The sequence below is a fragment of the Staurois parvus genome, unplaced genomic scaffold (genome assembly GCF_062004578.1).
Source record: "Staurois parvus isolate SC_StPar_1 unplaced genomic scaffold, SC_StPar_1.0 ptg000116l, whole genome shotgun sequence".
NCBI classification, from domain to species: Eukaryota; Metazoa; Chordata; class Amphibia; order Anura; family Ranidae; genus Staurois; species Staurois parvus.
This window is the reverse complement of record NW_028317912.1, coordinates 6,062,370-6,086,514: the sequence shown is the minus strand read 5'-3', so window position 1 is coordinate 6,086,514 and position 24,145 is coordinate 6,062,370. Positions and strand designations below refer to the sequence as shown.

Genomic DNA, 24,145 nt, shown 5'->3' with positions numbered 1-24,145 from the left:
AAAACCACGTTTTAAAACGTGGTTTTGCAAAACAGGTAGGGGGCGTGCGCGAGGCATGCGCCCACCCTGCCTGTCCCACGGGTGTCAGCAGCGGGTCTCCGCCGCCGGGTCACGGCCGGTCATTACTGGCCGTTTCCCCGCGATTAGCGGTGATCGCTGACAGAGAGCAGGGCTGCATTGTTTATACACAGCCCTGCTATCTGTCAGTTGCCTGTCAGCTCCTGACAAGCTGAAGAGGGAGAGAAGAGTTTCTCTCTCCCGATCAGCCTGTCCCCGTCCAGCACACACCCCCGCCCCCTAGCAAAACACTCTCCTCACACAGTTAACCCTAAAAAATGTTAACCCCTTCCTCCCCAGTGCCATTAGTACAGTGTCAGTGGGTTTTTTTTTTCACTGGTCAGTGACCCCAAGTCAGTTCCCCCCCAGTGTCAAAATGTCCGCCGCAGTCCAGCCATAAGTCGCTGATCGCCGCCATATGTCGCTAATCCCCGCCATTATTAGTATAAAAAAAATTAAAAATCCCAGTATCTTTCCCGCCATTTGTAAACGCTATAACTTTCATGTAAACCAATTAATTTACACGTATTGGGATTTTTTTTTAGCAGAGACATGTCGCAGAATGCATTTTGGATGAAATTTGTGCCAAAATTTGTTTTTTTAATTTTTTTTACTGGACATGTTTTATAGCAAAAAGTCCAAAATATTGGTTTTTTTTCTCAAAATTGTCAGCCTTTTTTTTTTATAGTGTAAAAAATTTAAAATGCACAGGCGATCAAATACCACCGAAAGAAAGCTAAATTTGTGGGAAAAAAAGGATGTAAATTTAATTTGGGTGCAGTGTTGCATGACCGCGCAATTGTCCGTTAAAGTAACGCAGCGCCGTAACACAAACCTCTTGTGTAACCGCTTCCTGACCACCTTATAGTAGAAATACTGCTACAGGGCGGCATGGGTACGCAAAACCACATATATATATATATATACGTGATTCGCGCTCCCGTGGTTTTCACACCCCTCCCAGATAGCGTCAGATTGCCCGTCAGTACACCAGTCATCACATTTAACCCCTTGATTGCCATGAGCACGCTCATGTGCAATAAACCTCCATTGCTAGTATAGTGTCTGAACGGGTCTATATCTTTGATCAGGTCAGCACTATACCAGCGTTTACAAAAACGCAGCGTTAACGGGATCAGCCCTGGCACCTGCCAACACCTGCGTTTAGCCCCTACGCTTACCCCCCCTTCTCCCCCAGCAAGTGCAGTGTCAGTAGGTCACTGTCACTTGATACATTGCACACAAAACCGCAGTGTTCGCAGAATCAGGCCTGATCTCTGTTAGCACTTGCCGGTAAATTTTGATGACTCTCATATGCAGCAGAGTGCCAGTACTAGTGCCGCTCTACCTTTTGGTGAACTGTCGAGTACCAGCGATCTAGTACATCCTGGTCTTTCACATATCTCCTTGATTTTTGGAGCTGTTTTTCACGGAATATCTTTATGCGTTGATTGTGGATCAAAGCAGTTTATATGCACAACAATTTATTGCCGCCAACCCAAATTCAAACCTTGCCAGACCATTCGCATGGAAACTCATTACGGTTTTCAAATTTAAATTTTTTTTGGGCCTAACCCTCAACCTGGGCATTACTAAAAGAAATGAATTGCAGTTGTATTGGTCCGCAGACCCGATTCATCATATACTGTGTTCTCTGCTGCCATGGCCAGGCATAGATATGAGAGTATAATGTGTTTTATGCATTTCAGCGACAATACACTCTGTCATCCTCGGGGTAACCCTGAATTTGACCGGCTCCACAAAATTCAGCCCCTCGCAAATCACCTTAACCTAAAATTTGCAGATGTCTATACTCCCCAGCAAAACATCTGCGTTGAGGAGTCCCCAATTAATTTTTCTGGCCGCCTTGCATTCAAACAATTTCTTCCCTGCAAGCGTGCCAGATATGGGGTCAAGATGTAGAAGACCTGTGAGAGGACAACAGGCTATACTTATAAGTTTTGGATTTACGAGGGAAAAGATAGTCATGTGGAGCCCCCCGGATGCCCAGACTACATGGGGAGCAGTGGCAAGATAGTTTGGGACTTGGTGTCATCCTTTTTCCATATGGGGTACCACTTATACGTGGACAATTTTTATTCAAGTGTGCCACTATTTAGACATTTATTCAATCTTGGAATTGGCACTTGTGGCAAAGTGTGACCTAATGTGTGCCCACCATTAGAAGTGGGTGGATGAGGGCGGTATATTCTAATGGTGGGCATACCGCACACTTTTTCTGGCAGAGATTTCTTCTTATTTTTTCATTCAGTCCACAGGCTGCGTACAAAAAAAAAGAACATAGTATATATACCCAACAAGGACCAGCGATGTACTGGAGCAGCGAAGTACTGATACATCACTGGATTTGAATGGTTATACCAGGATGATGCCTACAGCTGCAGGCATCATCCTGGTATTGTTTTTTTCAGCCAGTGATTGGCTTTCATGTAAAAGCAATCCTAGTGGCTAATTAGCTGCAAGATTGCTTTTACAAGCAGTGGGAGATGATGCCGCCCCCCTCCCCCGCTGCCTTCCACGGACTTCTCAGGCAGTCCCGTGCCATCAGGGGAACCTGAGAATGCAGTCGGTGTTTCTGCCAGCTGACCATAGAGCTGATTGGAGACCAGAATGGTGCCAATCATCTCTATAGTCTAAGAATGCGGAAGCTACAAGCATTTCATCACTTCAGTTTCGCAGGATATAAACAGCGCCATTTGTAAATTGGGAAAACATCTGATCACACCGATTTTGGTTTGATTAGATAATGTAAGGGCAGAGGAGATATCTAGAGTCTGATAGACCCCAGATTTCTCAAAAAAGAATATGACAATGTTCATTGAAGTTATAGGGGATATTTGCATTCCCTGTTATAGCATTAAAAGTGATAAAAAAAAAAAAAATGAAAGGTACAATGTAAAAATAATAAAAAAAAAACTGTTCCCATGTTGGACTGTTCCCATCGGAGTGTCCCCTTACATGGACTGATCCCATCGGAGTGCCCCCTTTACATGGACTGTTCCCATCGGAGTGCCCACTTTACATGGACTGTTCCCATCGGAGTGTCCCCTTACATGGACTGATCCCATCGGAGTGCCCCCTCTACATGGACTGTTCCCATCGGAGTGCCCCCTTACATGCTCTGCTCCCATCGGTTTGCTCCTCTGCATGCACTGTTCTCATCGGAGTGTCCCCTTAAATGCACAGATACCATCGGAGTGCCCCTTACATGGACTGTTCCCATCGGAGTACCCCCTTACATGCACTGATCCCATCTAACTGCCCCTTACATAGACTGTTCCCATCAGAGTGCCCCCTTACATGGACTGTTCCCATCGGAGTGCCCCCTTACATGGACTGTTCCCATCGGAGTGCCCCCTTACATGGACTGTTCCCATCGGAGTGCCCCCTTACATGGACTGTTCCCATCGGAGTGCCCCCTTACATGGACTGTTCCCATCGGAGTGCCCCCTTACATGCACTGTTCCCATCGGAGTGCCCACTTACATGCACTGTTCCCATCGGAGTGCCCACTTACATGCACTGATCCCATCGGAGTGCCCCCTTACATGCACTGATCCCATCGGAGTGCCCCCTTACATGCACTGATCCCATCGGAGTGCCCCCTTACATGCACTGATCCTATCGTAGTGCCCCCTTACATGGACTGATCCCATCGCAGTTCCCCTTTACATGCAGTGTTCCCATCGCAGTGCCCCTTTACATGCAGTGTTCCCATCGGAGTGCCCCCTTACATGCAATGATCCCATCGGAGTGCCCCTTTACATGGACTGTTCCTATTGGAGTGCACCCTTACATGGACTGTTCCCATCGGAGTGCCCTCTTACATGCACTGATCCCATCGGAGTGCCCACTTACATGCACTGTTCCCATCGGAGTGCCCACTTACATGCACTGATCCCATCGGAGTGCCCCCTTACATGCACTGATCCCATCGGAGTGCCCCCTTACATGCACTGATCCCATCGGAGTGCCCCCTTACATGCACTGATCCTATCGTAGTGCCCCCTTACATGGACTGATCCCATCGCAGTTCCCCTTTACATGCAGTGTTCCCATCGCAGTGCCCCTTTACATGCAGTGTTCCGATCGGAGTGCCCCCTTACATGCAATGATCCCATCGGAGTGCCCCTTTACATGGACTGTTCCTATTGGAGTGCACCCTTACATGGACTGTTCCCATCGGAGTGCCCTCTTACATGCACTGATCCCATCGGAGTGCCACCTTACATGCACTGATCCCATCGGAGTGCCCCCTTACATGCATTGATCCCATCGGAGTGCCCCTTTACATGCACTGATCCCATCGGAGTGCCCCCTTACATGGACTGATCCCATCGGAGTCCCCCTTTACATGGACTGTTCCCATCAGAGTGCCCCCTTACATGCACTGATCCCATCGGAGTGCCCCCTTACATGCACTGATCCCATCGGAGTGTCCCCTTACATGGACTGTTCCCATCGGAGTGCCCCTTTACATGGACTGTTCCCATCGGAGTGCCCCCTTTACATGGACTGTTCCCATCGAAGTGCCCCCTTAAATGCACTGATACCATCGGAGTGCCCCTTTACATGGACTGTTCCCATCGGAGTGCCCCCTTACATGCACTGATCCCATCGGAGTGCCCCTTTACATGGACTGTTCCCATCGGAGTGCCCCCTTACATGCACTGATCCCATCGGAGTGCCACCTTACATGCATTGATCCCATCGGAGTACCCCCTTACATGCATTGATCCCATCAGAGTGCCCCCTTACATGCACTGATCCCATCGGAGTGCCCCCTTACATGGACTGATACCATCGGAGTCCCCCTTTACATGGACTGTTCCCATCAGAGTGCCCCCTTACATGCACTGATCCCATCGGAGTGCCCCCTTACATGCACTGATCCCATCGGAGTGCCCCCTTACATGCACTGATCCCATCGGAGTGCCCCCTTACATGGACTGTTCCCATCGGAGTGCCACCTTACATGGACTGTTCCCATCGGAGTGCCCCCCTAAATGCACTGATACCATCGGAGTGCCCTTTTACATGGACTGATCCCATCGGAGTGTCCCCTTACATGGGCTGATCCCATCAGCTTGCCCCTTACATGCACTGATCCCATCGGAGTGCCACCTTACATGCAGTGTTCCCATCGGAGTGCCCCCTTTACATGGACTGATCCCATCGGAGTGTCCCCTTACATGGACTGATCCCATCGGAGTGCCCCCTTACATGGACTGTTCCCATCGGAGTGCCCCCTCACATGAACTGTTCCCATCGGAGTGCCCCCTTACATGCAGTTTTCCCATCGGAGTGCCCCCTTACATGCACTGAACCCATCAGAGTGCCCCTTTACATGGACTGATCCCATCGGGGTGCCCCCTTACATGCACTGATCCCATCGGAGTGCCCCCCTTACATGGACTGTTCCCATCGGAGTGCCCCCTTACATGCAATGATCTCATCGGAGTGCCCCTTTACATGGACTGTTCCCATTGAAGTGCCCCCTTACATGGACTGTTCCCATCGGAGTGCCCCTTTACATGGACTGTTCCCATCGGAGTGCCCCCTTACATGGACTGTTCCCATCGGAGTGCCCCCTTACATGCAGTGTTCCCATCGGAGTGCCCCCTTTACATGGACTGATCCCATCGGAGTGCCCCCTTACATGCACTGATCCCATCGGAGTGCCCCTTTACATGCACTGATCTAATCGGAGTGCCCCTTACATGGACTGTTCCCATCGGAGTGCCCCCTTTACATGGACTGTTCCCATCGGAGTGTCCCTTTACATGGACTGATCCCATCGGAGTGCCCCTTTACATTGACTGTTCCCATCGGAGTGCCCTCTTACATGCACTGATCCCATTGGAGTGCCCCCTTACATGCATTGTTCCCATCGGAGTGCCCCCTTACATGCATTGATCCCATCGGAGTTCCCCTTTACATGCACTGATCCCATCGGAGTGCCTCCTTACATGGACTGTTCCCATCGGAGTGCCCCCTTACATGGACTGTTCCCATCGGAGTGCCCGCTTAAATGCACCGATACCATCGGAGTGCCCTTTTACATGGAATGATCCCATCGACTGTTTCCATCGGAGTGCCCCCTTACATGCAATGATCCCATCGGAGTGCCCCTTTACATGGACTGATCCCATCAGAGTGCCCCCTTACATGGACTGTTCCCTTCAGAGTGCCCCCTTACATGCACTGATCCCATCGGAGTGTCCCCTTACATGCACAGATCCCATCGGAGTGCCCATTTACATGGACTGTTCCCATCGGAGTGCCCCCTTACATGCACTGATCCCATCGGAGTGCCCCCTTACATGCACTGATCCCATCGGAGTGTCCCCTTACATGGACTGATCCTATTGGAGTGCCCCTTTACATGGACTGTTCCCATCGGAGTGCCCCCTTACATGCACTGATCCCATCGGAGTGCCCCCTTACATGCACTGATCCCATTGGAGTGCCCCCTTACATGGACTGATCCCATCGGAGTGCCCCTTTACATGCAGTGTTCCGATCGGAGTGCCCTCTTACATGCACTGAATCCATCGGAGTGCCCCCCTTACATGGACTGTTCCCATCGGAGTGCCCCCTTACATGGACTGATCCCATCGGAGTGCCCCCTTACATGCACTGATCCCATCAGGGTGCCCCCTTACATGCACTGATCCCATCAGGGTGCCCCCTTACATGCATTGTTCCCATCGGTTTGCTCCTCTGCATGGACTGATCTCATCGGAGTGCCCCCTTACATGGACTTTTCCCATCGGAGTGCCCCCTTTACATGGACTGTTCCCATCGGAGTGCCCCCTTAAATGCACTGATACCATCGGAGTGCCCCCTTACATGCACTGATCCCATCAGAGTGCCCCTTTACAGGCACTGATCCCATCAGAGTGCCCCCTTACATGCACTGATCTCATCGGAGTGCCTCCGTACATGCACTGATCCAATCGGAGTACCCCTTTACAGGCACTGATCCCATCAGAGTGCCCCCTTACATGGACAGTTCCCATCGGAGTGCCCCCTTAGATGCACTGATCTCATCGGAGTGCCCCCTTTACATTGACTGTTCCCATCGGAGTGCCCCATTACATGGACTGATCCCATCGGAGTGCCCCCTTACATGCACTGATCCCATCGGAGTGCCCCCTTACATGCACTGATCCCATCGGAGTGCCCCCTTACATGCAGTGTTCCCATCGGAGTGCCCCCTTACATGGACTGTTCCCATCGAAGTGCCCCCTTACATGGACTGTTCCCATCGGAGTGCCCCCTTACATGGACTGTTCCCATCGGAGTGCCCCCTTACATGGACTGTTCCCATCGGAGTGCCCCCTTACATGCAGTGTTCTCATCGGAGTGCCCCTTTACATGGACTGATCCCATCAGAGTGCCCCCTTTACATGGACTGATCCCATCAGAGTGCCCCCTTATATGCAGTGTTCCCATCGGAGTGCCCCCTTACATGGACTGATCCCATCGGAGTGCCCCCTTACATTGACTCTTCCCATTGGAGTGCCCCCTTACATGCAGTGTTCCCATCGGAGTGCCCCCTTACATGGACTGTTCCCCTCAGAGTGTCCCCTTACATGGACTGTTCCCATCGGAGTGACCCCTTACATGCACTGATCCCATCGGAGTGCCCCTTTACATGCACTGTTCCCATTGGAGTGCCCCCTTACATGCACTGATCCCATCGGAGTGCCCCCTTACATGCACTAATCTCATCAGCGTGCCCCCTTACATGGACTGTTCCCATCGGTTTGCTCCTCTGCATGGACTGATCCCATCGGAGTGCCCCCGTACATGGACTGTTCCCATCGGAGTGCCCCCTTACATGCACTGATCCCATCGGAGTGTCCCTTTACATGGACAGTTCCCATCGGAGTGCCCCCTTACATGCACTGATCCCATCGGAGTGCCCCCTTTACATTCACTGTTCCCATCGGAGTGCCCCATTACATGGACTGATCCCATCGGAGTGCCACCTTACATGCACTGATCCCATCGGAGTGCCCCCTTACATGGACTGTTCCCATCGGAGTGCCCCCTTACATGGACTGTTCCCATCGCAGTGCCCCCTTACATGGACTGTTCTCATCGGATTGCCCCCTTACATGGACTGATCCCATCGGAGTGCCCCCTTACATGCACTGATCCCATCGGAGTGCCCCCTTACATGCACTGATCCCATCGGAGTGCCCCCTTACATGCACTGATCCCATCTGAGTGCCACACTTACATGCAGTGTTCCCATCAGAGTGCCCCCTTACATGGACTGTTCCCATCGGAGTGCCCCCTTATATGGACTGTTCCCATCGGAGTGCCCCCTTACATGGACTGTTCCCATCGGAGTGCCCCCTTACATGCAGTGTTCTCATCGGAGTGCCCCTTTACATGGACTGATCCCATCAGAGTGCCCCCTTACATGAACTGATCCCATCGGAGTGCCCCCTTAAATGCACTGATACCATCGGAGTGCCCCCTTACATGCACTGATACCATCGGAGTGCCCCCTTACATGCACTGATACCATCGGAGTGCCCCCTTACATGGACTGTTCCCATCAGAGTGTCCCCTTACATGGACTGTTCCCATCGGAGTGCCCCCTTACATGCACTGATCCCATCGGAGTGCCCCTTTACATGCACTGATCCCATCAGAGTGCCCCCTTACATGGACTGTTCCCATCGGAGTGCGCCCTTACATGCATTGTTCCCATCGGTTTGCTCCTCTGCATGGACTGATCCCATCAGAGTGCCCCCTTACATGGACTGATCCCATCGGAGTGCCCCCGTACATGGACTGTTCCCATCGGAGTGCCCCTTTACATGGACAGTTCTCATCGGAGTGCCCCCTTACATGCACTGATCCCATCGGAGTGCCCCCTTTACATTCACTGTTCCCATCGGAGTGCCCCCTTACATGCACTGATCCCATCGGAGTGCCCCCCTTACATGGACTGTTCCAATCGGAGTGCCCCCTTACATGCACTGATCCCATCGGAGTTCCCCCTTACATGCACTGATACCTTCGGAGTGCCCCCTTACATGCACTGATCCCATCGGAGTGCCCCCTTACATGCACTGATCCCATCGGAGTGCCCCTTTACATGCACTGATCCCATCGGAGTGTCCCCTTACATGGACTGATCCCATCGGAGTGCCCCCTTACATGCACTGATCCCATCGGAGTGCCCCCCTTACATGGACTGTTCCAATCGGAGTGCCCCCTTACATGCACTGATCCTATCGGAGTGCCCCTTTACATGGACTGATCCCATCGGAGTGCCCCTTTACATGCAGTGTTCCCATCGGAGTGCCCCCTTACATGCACTGATCCCATCGGAGTGCCCCCCTTACATGGACTGTTCCAATCGGAGTGCCCCTTTACATGGACTGTTCCCATCGGAGTGCCCCCTTACATGGACTGTTCCCATCAGAGTGTCCCCTTACATGGACTGTTCCCATCGGAGTGCCCCCTTACATTCATTGTTCCCATCAGTTTGCTCCTCTGCATGGACTATTCTCATCGGAGTGCCCCCTTACATGCACTGATCCCATCGGAGTGTCTCTTTACATGGACTGTTCCCATCGGAGTGCCCCCTTACATGCACTGATCCCATCGGAGTGTCTCTTTACATGGACTGTTCCCATCGGAGTGTCTCTTTACATGCACTGATCCCATCGGAGTGTCAACTTACATGGACTGATCCCATCGGAGTGCCCCCTTACATGGACTGATCCCATCGGAGTGCCCCCTTACATGGACTGATCCCATCGGAGTGCCCCCTTACATGGACTGATCCTATCGGAGTGCCCCTTTACATGGACTGTTCCCATCGGTTTGCTCCTCTGCATGCACTGATCCCATCGGAGTGCCCCCTTACATGCACTGATCCCATCGGAGTGCCCCTTTACATGCACTGATCCCATCGGAGTGCCCCCCTTACATGGACTGTTCCAATCGGAGTGCCCCTTTACATGGACTGTTCCCATCGGAGTGCCCCCTTACATGCACTGTTCCCATCAGAGTGTCCCCTTACATGGACTGTTCCCATCGGAGTGCCCCCTTACATGCAGTGTTCCCATCGGAGTGCCCCTTTACATGGACTGATGCCATCAGAGTGCCCCCTTACATGGACTGATCCCATCGGAGTGCCCCCTTACATGCACTGATCCCATCGGAGTGCCCCTTTACATGGACTGTTCCCATCGGAGTGCCCCCTTTACATGGACTGATCCCATCGGAGTGTCCCCTTACATGGACTGATCCCATCGGACTGCCCCTTTACATGGACTGTTCCCATCGGAGTGCCCCCTTTACATGGACTGATCCCATCGGAGTGTCCCCTTACATGGACTGATCCCATCGCAGTGCCCCATTACATGGACTGATCCCATCGGAGTGCCCCCTTACATGCACTGATCCCATCGGAGTGCCCCCTTACATGCACTGATCCCATCGGAGTGCCCCCTTACATGCACTGATCCCATCGGATTGCCCCTTTACATGCAGTGTTCCAATCAGAGTGCCCCTTTACATGCAGTGTTCCCATCGGAGTGCCCCTTTACATGGACTGATGCCATCAGAGTGCCCCCTTACATGGACTGATCCCATCGGAGTGCCCCCTTACATGCACTGATCCCATCGGAGTGCCCCCTTACATGCACTGATCTCAACGGAGTGCCCACTTTACATGGACTGTTCCCATCGGAGTGCCCCCTTACATGGACTGTTCCCATCGGAGTGCCCCCTTACATGAACTGTTCCCATCGGAGTTCCCCGTTTACATGGACTGTTCCCATCGGAGTGCCCCCTTAAATGCACTGATACCATCGGCGTGCCCCTTTACATGTACTGTTCCCATCGGAGTGCCCCTTTACATGGATTGTTCCCATCGGAGTGCCCCACAACATGGACTGTTCCCATCGGAGTGCCCCCTTAAATGCACTGATACCATCGGAGTGCCCCTTTACATGTACTGTTCCCATCGGAGTGCCCCTTTACATGGATTGTTCCCATCGGAGTGCCCCATTACATGGACTGATCCCATCGGAGTGTCCCCTTACATGCACTGATCCCATCGGAGTGCCCCCTTACATGGACTGATCCCATCGGAGTGCCCCCTTACATGGACTGATCCCATCGGAGTGCCCCTTTACATGGACTGTTCCCATCGGAGTGCCCCCTTACATGGACTGTTCCCATCGGAGTTCCCCCTTACATGCATTGTTCCCATCGGTTTGCTCCTCTGCATGGACTGTTCTCATCGGAGTGCCCCCTTACATGAACTGTTCCCATCGGAGTGCCCCATTTACATGGACTGTTCCAATTGGAGTGCCCCCTTAAATGCACTGATACCATCGGAGTGCCCCTTTACATTGACTGATCCCATCGGAGTGCCCCTTTACATGGACTGATCCCATCGGAGTGCACCTTTACATAAACTGTTCCCATCAGAGTGCCCCCTTACATGCACTGATCCCATCGGAGTGCCCCCTTTACATGGACTGTTCCCATCGGAGTGCCCCTTTACATGCACTGATCCCATCGGAGTGCCCCCTTACATGGACTGTTCCCATCGGAGTGTCCCCTTACATGCACTGATCCCATCGGAGTGCCCCTTTACATGGACTGTTCCCATCGGAGTGCCCCCTTTACATGGACTGTTCCCATCGGAGTGCCCCCTTTACATGGACTGTTCCCATCGGAGTGCCCCTTTACATGGACTGATCCCATCGGAGTGCCCCTATACAGGCACTGATCCCATCGGAGTGCCCCTTTACAGGCACTGATCCCATCGGAGTGCCCCCCTTACATGGACTGTTCCAATCAGAGTGCCCCTTTACATGGACTGTTCCCATCGGAGTGCCCCTTTACATGGACTGTTCCCATCGGAGTGCCCCCTTACATGCACTGATCCCATCGGAGTGCCCCCTTACATGCACTGATCCCATCGGAGTGCCCCCTTACATGGACTGTTCCCATCGGAGTGCCCCCTTACATGCATTGTTCCCATCGGTTTGCTCCTCTGCATGGACTGATCTCATCGGAGTGCCCCCTTACATGGACTTTTCCCATCGGAGTGCCCCCTTACATGGACTGTTCCCATCGGAGTGTCCCCTTACATGCACTGATCCCATCGGAGTGCCCCTTTACATGGACTGTTACCATCGGAGTGTCCCTTTACATGGACTGTTCCCATCGGAGTGCCCCCTTTACATGGACTGTTCCCATCGGAGTGCCCCGTTACATGGACTGATCCCATCGGAGTGCCCCTTTACAGGCACTGATCCCATCGGAGTGCCCCTTTACAGGCACTGATCCCATCGGAGTGCCCCTTTACATGGACTGTTCCCATCGGAGTGCCCCTTTACATGGACTGTTCCCATCGGAGTGCCCCCTTACATGCACTGATCCCATCGGAGTGCCCCCTTACATGCATTGATCCCATCGGAGTGCCCCCTTACATGGACTGTTCCCATCGGAGTGCCCCCTTACCTGCATTGTTCCCATCGGTTTGCTCCTCTGCATGGACTGATCTCATCGGAGTGCCCCCTTACATGGACTTTTCCCATCGGAGTGCCCCCTTTACATGGACTGTTCCCATCGGAGTGCCCCCTTAAATGCACTGATACCATCGGAGTGCCCCCTTACATGCACTGATCCCATCGGAGTGCCCCCTTACATGCACTGATCCCATCGGAGTGCCCCCTTACATGCACTGATCCCATCAGAGTGCCCCCTTACATGCACTGATCCCATCAGAGTGCCCCCTTACATGCAGTGATCCCATCAGAGTGCCCCCTTACATGCACTGATCCCATCAGAGTGCCCCCTTACATGCACTGATCCCATCGGAGTGCCCCCGTACATGGACTGTTCCCATCGGAGTGCCCCCTTACATGCACTGATCCCATCGGAGTGCCCCTTTACATGGACAGTTCCCATCGGAGTGCCCCCTTACATGCACTGATCCCATCGGAGTGCCCCCTTTACATGGACTGTTCCCATCGGAGTGCCCCCTTACATGCACTGATCCCATCGGAGTGCCCCCTTACATGCACTGATCCCATCGGAGTGCCCCCTTACATGGACTGTTCCCATCGGTTTGCTCCTCTGCATGGACTGTTCTCATCGGAGTGCCCCCTTACATGAACTGTTCCCATCGGAGTGCCCCCTTACATGGACTGTTCCCATCGGTTTGCTCCTCTGCATGGACTGTTCTCATCGGAGTGCCCCCTTACATGAACTGTTCCCATCGGAGTGCCCCCTTTACATGGACTGATCCCATCGGAGTGCCCCCTTACATGCAGTGTTCCCATCGGAGTGCCCATTTACATGGACTGTTCCCATCGGAGTGCCCCCTTACATGCACTGATCCCATCGGAGTGCCCATTTACATGGACTGTTCCCATCGGAGTGCCCCCCTTACATGCACTGATCCCATCGGAGTGCCCCTTTACATGGACTGTTCCCATCGGTTTGCTCCTCTGCATGGACTGTTCTCATCGGAGTGCCCCCTTACATGAACTGTTCCCATCGGAGTGCCCCCTTACATGGACTGTTCCCATCGGTTTGCTCCTCTGCATGGACTGTTCTCATCGGAGTGCCCCCTTACATGAACTGTTCCCATCGGAGTGCCCCCTTTACATAGACTGATCCCATCGGAGTGCCCCCTTACATGCAGTGTTCCCATCGGAGTGCCCATTTACATGGACTGTTCCCATCGGAGTGCCCCCTTACATGCACTGATCCCATCGAGTGCCCATTTACATGGACTGTTCCCATCGGAGTGCCCCCCTTACATGCACTGATCCCATCGGAGTGCCCCTTTACATGGACTGATCCCATCGGAGTGCCCCTTTACATGCACTGATCCCATCGGATTGCCCCCTTACATTGACTGATCCCATCGGAGTGCCCCCGTACATGGACTGTTCCCATCGGAGTGCCCCCTTACATGCACTGATCCCATCGGAGTGCCCCTTTACATGGACAGTTCCCATCGGAGTGCCCCCTTACATGCACTGTTCCCATCGGAGTGCCCCTTTACATGGACAGTTCCCATCGGAGTGCCCCCTTACATGCACTGATCCCATCGGAGTGCCCCTTTACATGGACAGTTCCCATCGGAGTGCCCCCTTACATGCACTGATCCCATCGGAGTGCCCCCTTTACATGGACTGTTCCCATCGGAGTGCCCCCTTACATGCACTGTTCCCATCGGAGTGCCCCCTTACATGCACTGATCCCATCGGAGTGCCCCTTTACATGCACTGATCCCATCGGAGTGTCCCCTTACATGGACTGATCCTATCGGAGTGCCCCTTTACATGGACTGATCCCATCGGAGTGCCCCTTTACATGCAGTGTTCCCATCGGAGTGCCCCCTTACATGCACTGATCCCATCGGAGTGCCCCCCTTACATGGACTGTTCCAATCGGAGTGCCCCTTTACATGGACTGTTCCCATCGGAGTGCCCCCTTACATGGACTGTTCCCATCAGAGTGTCCCCTTACATGGACTGTTCCCATCGGAGTGCCCCCTTACATTCATTGTTCCCATCAGTTTGCTCCTCTGCATGGACTATTCTCATCGGAGTGCCCCCTTACATGAACTGTTCCCATCGGAGTGCCCCCTTTACATGGACTGATCCCATCGGAGTGCCCCCTTACATGCAGTGTTCCCATCGGAGTGCCCATTTACATGGACTGTTCCCATCGGAGTGCCCCCTTACATGGACTGTTCCCATCGGAGTACCCATTTACATGGACTGTTCCCATCGGAGTGCCCCCTTACATGGACTGTTCTCATCGGAGTGCCCCCTTACATGGACTGTTCCCATCGGAGTGCCCCCTTACATGCACTGATCCCATCGGAGTGCCCCCTTACATGGACTGTTCCCATCAGAGTGCCCATTTACATTGACTGTTCCCATCGGAGTGCCCCCTTACATGCACTGATCCCATCGGAGTGCCCATTTACATGGACTGTTCCCATCGGAGTGCCCCCTTACATACACTGATCCCATCAGAGTGCCCCTTTACATGGACTGATCCCATCGGAGTGCCCCTTTACATGCACTGATCCCATCGGCGTGCCACTTTACATGGACTGATCCTATTGGAGTGCCCCTTTACATGGACTGTTCCCATCGGAGTGCCCCTTTATATGGACTGATCCCATCGGAGTGCCCCCCTTACATGGACTGATCCCATCGGAGTGCCCCCTTACATGGACTGATCCCATCGTAGTGGGAGGGAGGGGGGTTTGGGAGGACTCGGAAGGTGCTCTGCGGTGACAGGAGCAGACCAACCCCACCACCTTTACGACCGTTAGGTCCGGGTGAGTGGGTCCAGGTGAGACCTCCGTAGGAGAGTGCAGCAGGGGAGGAGTCAGTGGCCTGGATCCAGGTTTCCGTGATCACTAGGAGGATGAGGGAGCGGGAAGCAGAGGTCGTGGATGGCGGTAAGCTTGTTGCACACCGATCGGGCGTTCAGGAGTGCACATGAATACGGGGGGGAGATTTTAGGGAGCAGGGGGACAGATACTAAGTTGCGAGGGTTGCAGCGGGACGTGGAGGCGGGAGGGTGTTGTGCGGGTGAGGGAGGTGGTGAAGGGCCAGGATTCGGGGAGATGTCCCCCGCGGTTATGAGGAGGAGAAGGGTGAGAAAGGTGGCATGGGAGCGGGATGTGCAGGAGCGTGAGATACTACTAGTGGAGGTGTTGGGGTCAGTGGGAGAGTGGAGTAATAGGAGGAGGTGGTGGGTGCCGTAGAGGGGTGAAGGAAGCAGTGAGGACACAATATACAATTGTTTGGGAGGGGTAGAGGGATATAGTGAATGGATTTTGGGAATGGAGGAGAGGAAAATGAGAAGGAGGAGTGGAAGAGGCATTTTGGGGAGGTGATGAGAGCAATAGTAGGGAGATGATAGCAATGAGGGGGAGATGTACAAGTTTTGGGGTGGAGCAGAGGGGTAAAGAAATAAGATTTGGGAACAGAGGATAGTAATATGGAAAGGAGAAGAGGGGGTGTATTGTATAAAAGGTACACAGAGTGGGACTCAGGTATGTAAGAGAGGTTTTCCAGGGTGTTTGCTTGCAGTCTGTCCAGCGTGCAGGAGAGTTTATGCTGTTGTTGTGTCTTCCTGCTGCTTTAGTTCAACTGCTGTGTTTAACTGCTTCGCACTCGTTCAAAGCCGCACTCAATCTGAAGCAGCACCCCCATCAGTGATCTCCCCCCATGAGCTGATCTAAATTTATAGGGAGATGCTCAAATGAGCATTCAACTCCGCCCCAATTAGAAGCTGATAAGGATCACATGAATAGTGGGGGATGTTTCTTAGGAACCAGGCTACAGTCGTAAACCTGAGTGCACCTAGGAGGTGAGGACTGGTCAACATATACAAATATAAATACACCATTTGTTCAGAATTTAACAGGAGTCAATGCGTTTTTCTGGTTAAGAGCGGAGGTAGGAGATAGATGCAGTTAGCTGTGAATGTAGAGAAGGCATAATTAAAGTGCTGTGTTTAACTGCTTCACACTCGTTCAAAGCCACACTCAATCATAAGCAGCACCCCCATCAGAGACTTGCCCCCCATCACATAAACAGCGCAATGTTAGAAATATTAAATGTTTAAGTCACCATAAAACCTTTTTATTTTTAAAATATTCCTAATATCCACCTCTGATTTAAATAAGCTTTTGGTTCAATTTGTTTTCAATATCTGGACAAGTAGATTGTCATGAGGGACAAGTAGATTGGGACACCGATTTAGTCCCTTGGACGAGTAGGTTTTTCAAAAAATGTCCACACCCCTGGAATATGTCCCATAGGAAATCATGTTAAATGGACTGCTGTGCATTTCTGCACAAAGCAAAACACTTAGGTGTGAACCTAGACTAAAGGGTTAAAAACAGGGTGAGGAAGCAACAATGCTGCCTGCTTTAACCCCATTTGCTGTACTGGTCAAGGTTGCAGGGCAATTGCAGAGCAGCCTCTTTCACTTGAATGGGTCATGCTTGACAGATGCTACACCCACCAACCATGACCACTTATAACTCCTGCTGCCACATGTGCACACCCCTTGCCATTGCCGCTAAAGGGGGTGCAGTTAGGGCAGGGGGAAAAAAGATAAAAAACAAAACAAACACCACACCCCAACTGCAGGTTTTCAACTACAAATTTAAATGGATCGTTCTGGGCACCCTAGAAGGCTGCTTTCACACTGATGTGCTGTGGTTTACATGCACTGCGGTGCAAAGCATCTGTAACTTTCTTGGGTTAACTGCACTTTTCTATAAACTTCTATTATATCTTGCAGGTCTGGTGTGCTTTCTGAAATCCTGCATTCAGGAGTTTTGGTGTGCTTTCAGAAAGTAGGATTGAATAAAAGTATGTGGCCAAGTGCAGCAAACCCACAGGCAAGCTGCAGGTCCACTGCACCAGTGTGGGTAAACCGCAGTGCATCAGTACAGAAGCAACCCTATACTATTATGCCCAGTATATTGCTTCACAGTGACTTCAAGATCTCTTTCCTGCTGCTGACACCACTCTGGAGACAGCTGGCCAGGGTAAGAGGTGGAGTGCATTTGGTATCACTTCACATTGGACAGAAGCCAGCACACAGGCGGCATTGGCTTATGCAGCTCTGGATCCCTACTACAGCTCCAACTTCACAAGTAGCCCCTCTGCATTGCACTCTGTAAGCAAGTCCAGACTGCCATCTTCCAGTCACCTGGCCGCGATCTATGGGTTGCTGATCCCCAGGTTAATGCATGAGAATAGTGGTGTACCACATTGCAGCCAAATACAAAAAACAAGCTTACACTCTACTCGACTCATTAACAACTTCAGCTCCGGAAGATTTTACATCCTGCATGACTAAGCCATTTGATGCTATACTGAATGACACGTTACTGTAACTGGTAAATGCACGGTCAACAACGCTGAGCCCAAGAGAAATTTATATACAATTTTTTGTAAAAAAAGATCTTTTAGTGGCATTCAATCACCACTGGGTTTTTTTTTTTGCAATATAAATCAAAAGACCAAAAGTTTATTTTTTTCCCTTTCTGCTATTATATGCATATCCAATGAAAATAGTAAAAAAAAAAAGATAATTTTTGGCCAAAATGTATTGTGCTATATGTCTGATGGAAAAGTGTATATCGATAGATTGTAGGTGCTATAACTTTTAAACAAACCTAGGTTACATGTACACACTAACATTTGTATTTATTTGTGTACCAATGGCAGTGATCAGCAACTTGGGGATTGCAATAGTGTGACAATCTTGACACTGACACTGGGGGGAACTGACCAACTGCCACTGACATTAATACAGTGATTTTATACACTGTCACTGTACTAATGACACTGGATGGAAGGGGGGGGGGGTTACCATCAAGGGGTGTGCCCAACTATGTGTAACGTGTGCTTCTTTTACTACTAGATCTCCAAGTTTCTCATCCTGGATGAGAGACAGATCCCTCTGTTGATAGTCAACACAGTTCTGGGCTGTGATTGTACACTGGTGATCAGCAGGTCCCAGCTGGGATTTGCTCACAGGCTCCCGCTGTGTAAAATCACAGAGGGTGCTGGCCAGGGGATGCCATGCACATGCCCAAAACTCAGAAGTAGGCAGCGATGTACGGTTATGTTGCTTTGCCTACAGTGGCTGCCTGTCTGCAGTACATTATGGGTGGGCACCAAGTGGTTAACTGAGGCCAAGTAGGATTGTAGACAAGTTGTCTACAAAGAAAGGTCGATGAAATACCCTTTGGCATGGTTAAAATTGTAAAACCGAACCATTTAGGCAGACCTGTGATACCAGCCTCTTCATTACAGCTACATTATTCTCACCTGCTTATATATGCAGTGGGGCAAAAAAGTAGTCAGCCACCAATTGAGCAAGTTCTCCCACTTAAAAAGATGAGAGAGGCCTGTAATTGGCATCATAGGTAGACCTCAACTATGAGAGACACAATGAGTAAAACAAAATCCGGACAATCACATTGGCTGATTTGGAAAGAATTTATTTGCAAATTATGGTGGAAAATAAGTATTTGGTCACCTACAAACAAGATTTCTGGCTCTCACAGACCTGTACCTTCTTCTTTAAGAGGCTCCTCTGTCCTGCACTCATTACCTGTATCAATGGCACCTGTTTGAGGTTGTGGACAGGTGTCTTTTATACTGATAACAAGTTCAAACAATCACACTCCAAACTCCACTATGGTGAAGACCAAAGAGCTGTCGAAGGACACCAGAAACAAAATTGTAGACCTGCACCAGGCTGGGAAGACTGAATCTGCAATAGGCAAGCAGCTTGGTGTGAACAAATCAACTGTGGGAGCAATAATTAGAAAATGGAAGACATACAAGACCACTGATAATCTCCCTCGATCTGGGGCTCCACGCAAGATCTCACCCCGTGGGGTCAAAATGATCACAAGAACGGTGAGCAAAAATCCCAGGACCACACGGGGGGACCTAGTGAATGACCTGCAGAGAGCTGGGACCAACGTAACAAAGGCTACCATCAGTAACACACTACGTTGTCAGGGACTCAGATCCTGCAGTGCCAGACGTGTTTCGCTGCTTAAGACAGTACATGTCCGGGCCTGTCTGAAGTTTGCTAGAGAGTATTTGGATGATCCAGAAGAGGATTGGGAGAATGTCATATGGTCAGATGAAACCAAAATAGAACTGTTTAGTAGAAACACAACTCGTCGTGTTTGGAGGAGAGAGAATGCTGAGTTGCATCCAAAGAACACCATACCTACTGTGAAGCATGGGGGTGGCAACATCATGCTTTGGGGCTGTCTCTCCGCAAAGGGACCAGGACGACTGATCCATGTACAGGACAGAATGAATGGGGCCATGTATCGTGAGATTTTGAGTGCAAACCTCCTTCCATCAGCAAGGGCATTGAAGATGAAACGTAGCTGAGTCTTCCAACATGACAATGATCCCAAACATACCGCCCGGGCAATGAAGGAGTGGCTTCGTAAGAAACATTTCAAGGTCCTGGAGTGGCCTAGCCAGTCTGCAGATCTCAACCCCCTAGAAAACCTTTGGAGGGAGTTGAAAGTCCGTGTTGCCCAGCGACAGCCCCAAAACATCACTGCTCTAGAGGAGATCTGCATGAAGGAATGGGCCAACATACCAGCAACAGTGTGTGCCAACCTTGTGAAGACTTACAGGAAACGTTTGACCTCTGTCATTGCCAACAAAGGATATATAACAAAGTATTGAGATGAACTTTTGATATTGACCAAATACTTATTTTCCACCATAATTTGCAAATAAATTCTTTCCAAATCAGCCAATGTGATTGTCTGGATTTTTTTTTCTCACTTTGTCTCTCATAGTTGAGGTCTACCTATGATGCCAATTACAGGCCTCTCTCATCTTTTTAAGTGGGAGAACTTGCACACTTGGTGGCTAAATACTTTTTTGCCCCACTGTAAATCCATCTTATGCACAGGAGACCAGTATCTTCTATGACCTTTACTGTACACAATAGAATTTCAGAAAGACAGATAGGGTATGACCAGAACCCCGATTGTTCTCCAATATATTTAAAAAAAGCTGGCGTAGGTCTCTAGATGCATTGGCATTACCAACAGTCCCAAAAAGTCCTTGCTAGCCTGTAGTCCAAGCAGGCCAAATAATGGAATATTGCAGTCAGTAGAAAATGTAAGCGCTTTATAAGCACTAGTAACATTAAACTGTATAATCAAAAGAAAGCCTGGAGACTGCCTCTAAAGGAATGAAGATATTCTCACATATCAACATGATATACATGTATAGAGAACCATGCCACAGCTGAATATATTCAAGAAACAGAATTCAAAGATCATTTTACTACACATATACAGTTGTGTTCAAAATAATAGCAGTGTGTTGAAAAAAGTGAATAAAGCTCAACATCCTTCCAATAGCTTTTATTTCCATACACACAAATGCATTGGGAACACTACACATTCAAAATCAAATCAAAACATGAAGAAAAATATATCAAATTTTTGTTGTTCCGCTTAAAAAAAATTGAAGAAAAGTGAATATTAGACGGTTCAAAAAAATAGCAGTGTTTGTATTCTTCTTTACAAGCTCAAACATTCACTATATAAACTGAAAAATGTTTGAAGATTTTGCTTTCCTTTGAATCACTTAATGAATATTTAGTTGTATAAGCACTGTTTCTGAGAACTGCTGTACATCTGTGTTGCATGGAGTCAACCAACTTCTGGCACCTGTGAACAGGTATTCCAGGCCAGGATGATTGGACTACATTCCACAGTTCTTCTCTATTTCTTGGTTTTGCCTCAGAAACTGCATTTTTGATGTCACCCCACAAGTTTTCTATTGGATTAAGATCCGGGGATTGGGCTGGCCACTCCATAACGTCAATCTTGTTGGTCTGGAACCAAGATGTTGCACGTTTACTGGTGTGTTTGGGGTCGTTGTCTTGTTGGAACACCCATTTCAAGGGCATTTCCTCTTCAGCATAAGGCAGCATGACCTCTTCAAGTATTCTGATGTATTCACACTAACCCATGATCCCTGGTATGCGATAAATAGGTCCAACACCGTAGTACGAGAAACATCCCCATATCATGATGCTTGCACAACCATGCTTCACTGTCTTCACAGTGTACTGTGGCTTGAATTCAGTGTTTGGGGGTCGTCTGACAAACGGTCTCCGGCTACTAGACCCAAAAAGAACAATCTTACTTTCATCAGTCCACAAAATGTTGCGCCATTTCTCTTTAGGCCAGTCAATGTGCTCTTTGGCAAATTGTAACCTCTTCAGCACACGTCTTTTTTTCAACAGTGGGACTTTGCGGGGGCTTTTTGCAGATAGCTTGGCTTCACATAGGAGTCTTCTAATTGTAACAGTACTCACAGGTAACTTTACACCTTCTTTGATCTTCCTGGAGCTGATTGTTGGCTGAGTCCTTGCCATTTTGGCTACTCTTCTATCCATTCGAATGGTAGTTTTTCGCTTTCTTCCACGTCTTTCAGGTTTTGGTTGCCATTTTAAAGCATTTGCGACCATTTTAGCTGAGCAGCCTATCATTTTCTGCACTTCTTTATATGTTTTCCCCTCTCCAATCAACTTTTTAATCAAGGTACGCCTTTCTTCTGAACAATGTCTGGAACGACCCATTTTCCTCAGAATTTCAGAGAGAAATGCACTGTAAACAGCATGTACAACATTTGCTGCCTTCCTTCCTTAAATAAGGGCAATAATTGCCACCTGTTTTTCAAAGAATGAATGACCTCACTAATAGAACTCCACACTGCGATGATTTTGAACCAAAAACAGTGATTGATCAGGTTAGCAATGTCTGACTGCTATTATTTTGAACACAACTGTATGTATTTTGTAGTGCACTGTATTATATTCTTGTGCAATTCTAAAGTCTGCTACCACACACTGGCAGTAATAAATGGGCAACTCAATGCAATAAAGCGCGAGTAAATCCATTTAATCTCATTAAAGTGGCAGTGAACTTGTTTTTTTTTTTTAACTTTTACCTACAGGTAAGCTTATAAGCCTTACCTGTAGATGAAATGATATGTCCTAAACATGCACTGTTTAGAAGATATCCATTTTTAAAGCCGACGCATGCGCCCTGATCGGCATACCCATGCCAATCCTTCGGAGTACTGTGCCGTAGCCCGGGACTCCCACACGCATGAGTGACACCATCATGGCCCGGCCTATCAGACGGAACCTGAAAAGGAAGACCAGGTGAAGACAGAAACCTCTGCAGCAGTGACAGTGCCCCACCGGAGGGCTTAGTTTTAAGATAAGCTTTACATAATGTGCTAGTATGCAGTGCATACTAGCATATTATGACATTAACTTGCAGGGATCACTTTTCTCCTGCGGTTTACTAACACTTTAAAATGTGCAAATTCTTTTGCAGGCAGTCAAAGACAGCATGGATCTACTTACCCTTTACTAGCACCATCTTTTGAAGTTGGAAGACGGATGTCTTTGGCATTTTCAAAAATCTCTTGCAATTCCTCTGAAGTTGTGCTATAGGGGATGTTCTTAACAAACAGAGTTCGTGCATCTGGAAAAATAAGCAGCTCCAGGACCACCACCTTGGAGTTCTGCTAGATTCAGTTTAGACTAGCCCCACTTTGAAAATTCAACGATTTTCACTGCAAACTATAATGCAGGTATAGCTCTAGAAAACTACTGAAATGCAACGTTTATTTAAACTCACAGAACAAACCTTTTGTGAAGGGCTAACTGAACACATCAGGCCTACATTTCTACGACTTTGGAACATGCACCACGACGAAGCTACTATTGTCTTCCTCTAGTACTGCAAACTTTACCTATGAGGAAACTGAAGCTATTGTTGAAACAAGGATGCAAATATGGGCTTGACTGAACCCCAACCTTCCTTATCTGCTCACTTTATTAAAACTGGTGATTAAGTATTAAAAACAGTGTGTCAGCATAACAACCAGGCTGCCAACATCTTTTTGGTCCCCCCAATAACAGCATCACTATAAAGGGAACAAAGAGTGAGCAGTAATTGACTTTAATTTACAGAGAGTTTCACAATCCATGCCTTAAAGTCAATTAGAATCCAAAAGATACACAGGACCTATTCTTGCTTGCTATTAGGCTAGATGTGTACATTTAATATATAATCATATTATGAAAATGTAAAAACTAGCCAACGGATCAATTTAAAAACAAAAGTACTATATGGGAGGACAAACAGATCCTATCCTATGTTCTCTGCATTTTTTGTTTTCTCTGCAGGAGTGTTGGCCTTCTCTACTTTCATCACAAAACAAAGAACCTTCTTTCCATTTAATTTCAGGGCTTTTTCCACTTCCTCCGCAGTAGCAAACTCCACATAGCCAAACCTCCTGCAGTAGAGATGGAAAAGTGAAGGAGCTGCAGCACAACAAACAAACAAGAGATCCCTGTGCTCAAATCCCAACAGCTAGTGCATGCATTTATCTATCAGGTGCTAAAGGGGTGTAACCACATATTAACACTAGAA

The 24,145-nt window shown here is 49.4% G+C and overlaps 1 long non-coding RNA gene across 1 annotated transcript in view; it reads left to right on the top strand.

Moving 5' to 3' along the window:
• The window catches only part of LOC149467310 (uncharacterized), a 60,936-nt gene extending 37,343 nt beyond the window's left edge, over window positions 1-23,593 (top strand). The window contains exon 7 of the long non-coding RNA XR_016311966.1: window positions 23,042-23,593. This is a non-coding gene — a long non-coding RNA (uncharacterized LOC149467310). The remainder of the gene's footprint in view (window positions 1-23,041) is intronic.
• Window positions 23,594-24,145: the final 552 nt, after the last annotated feature.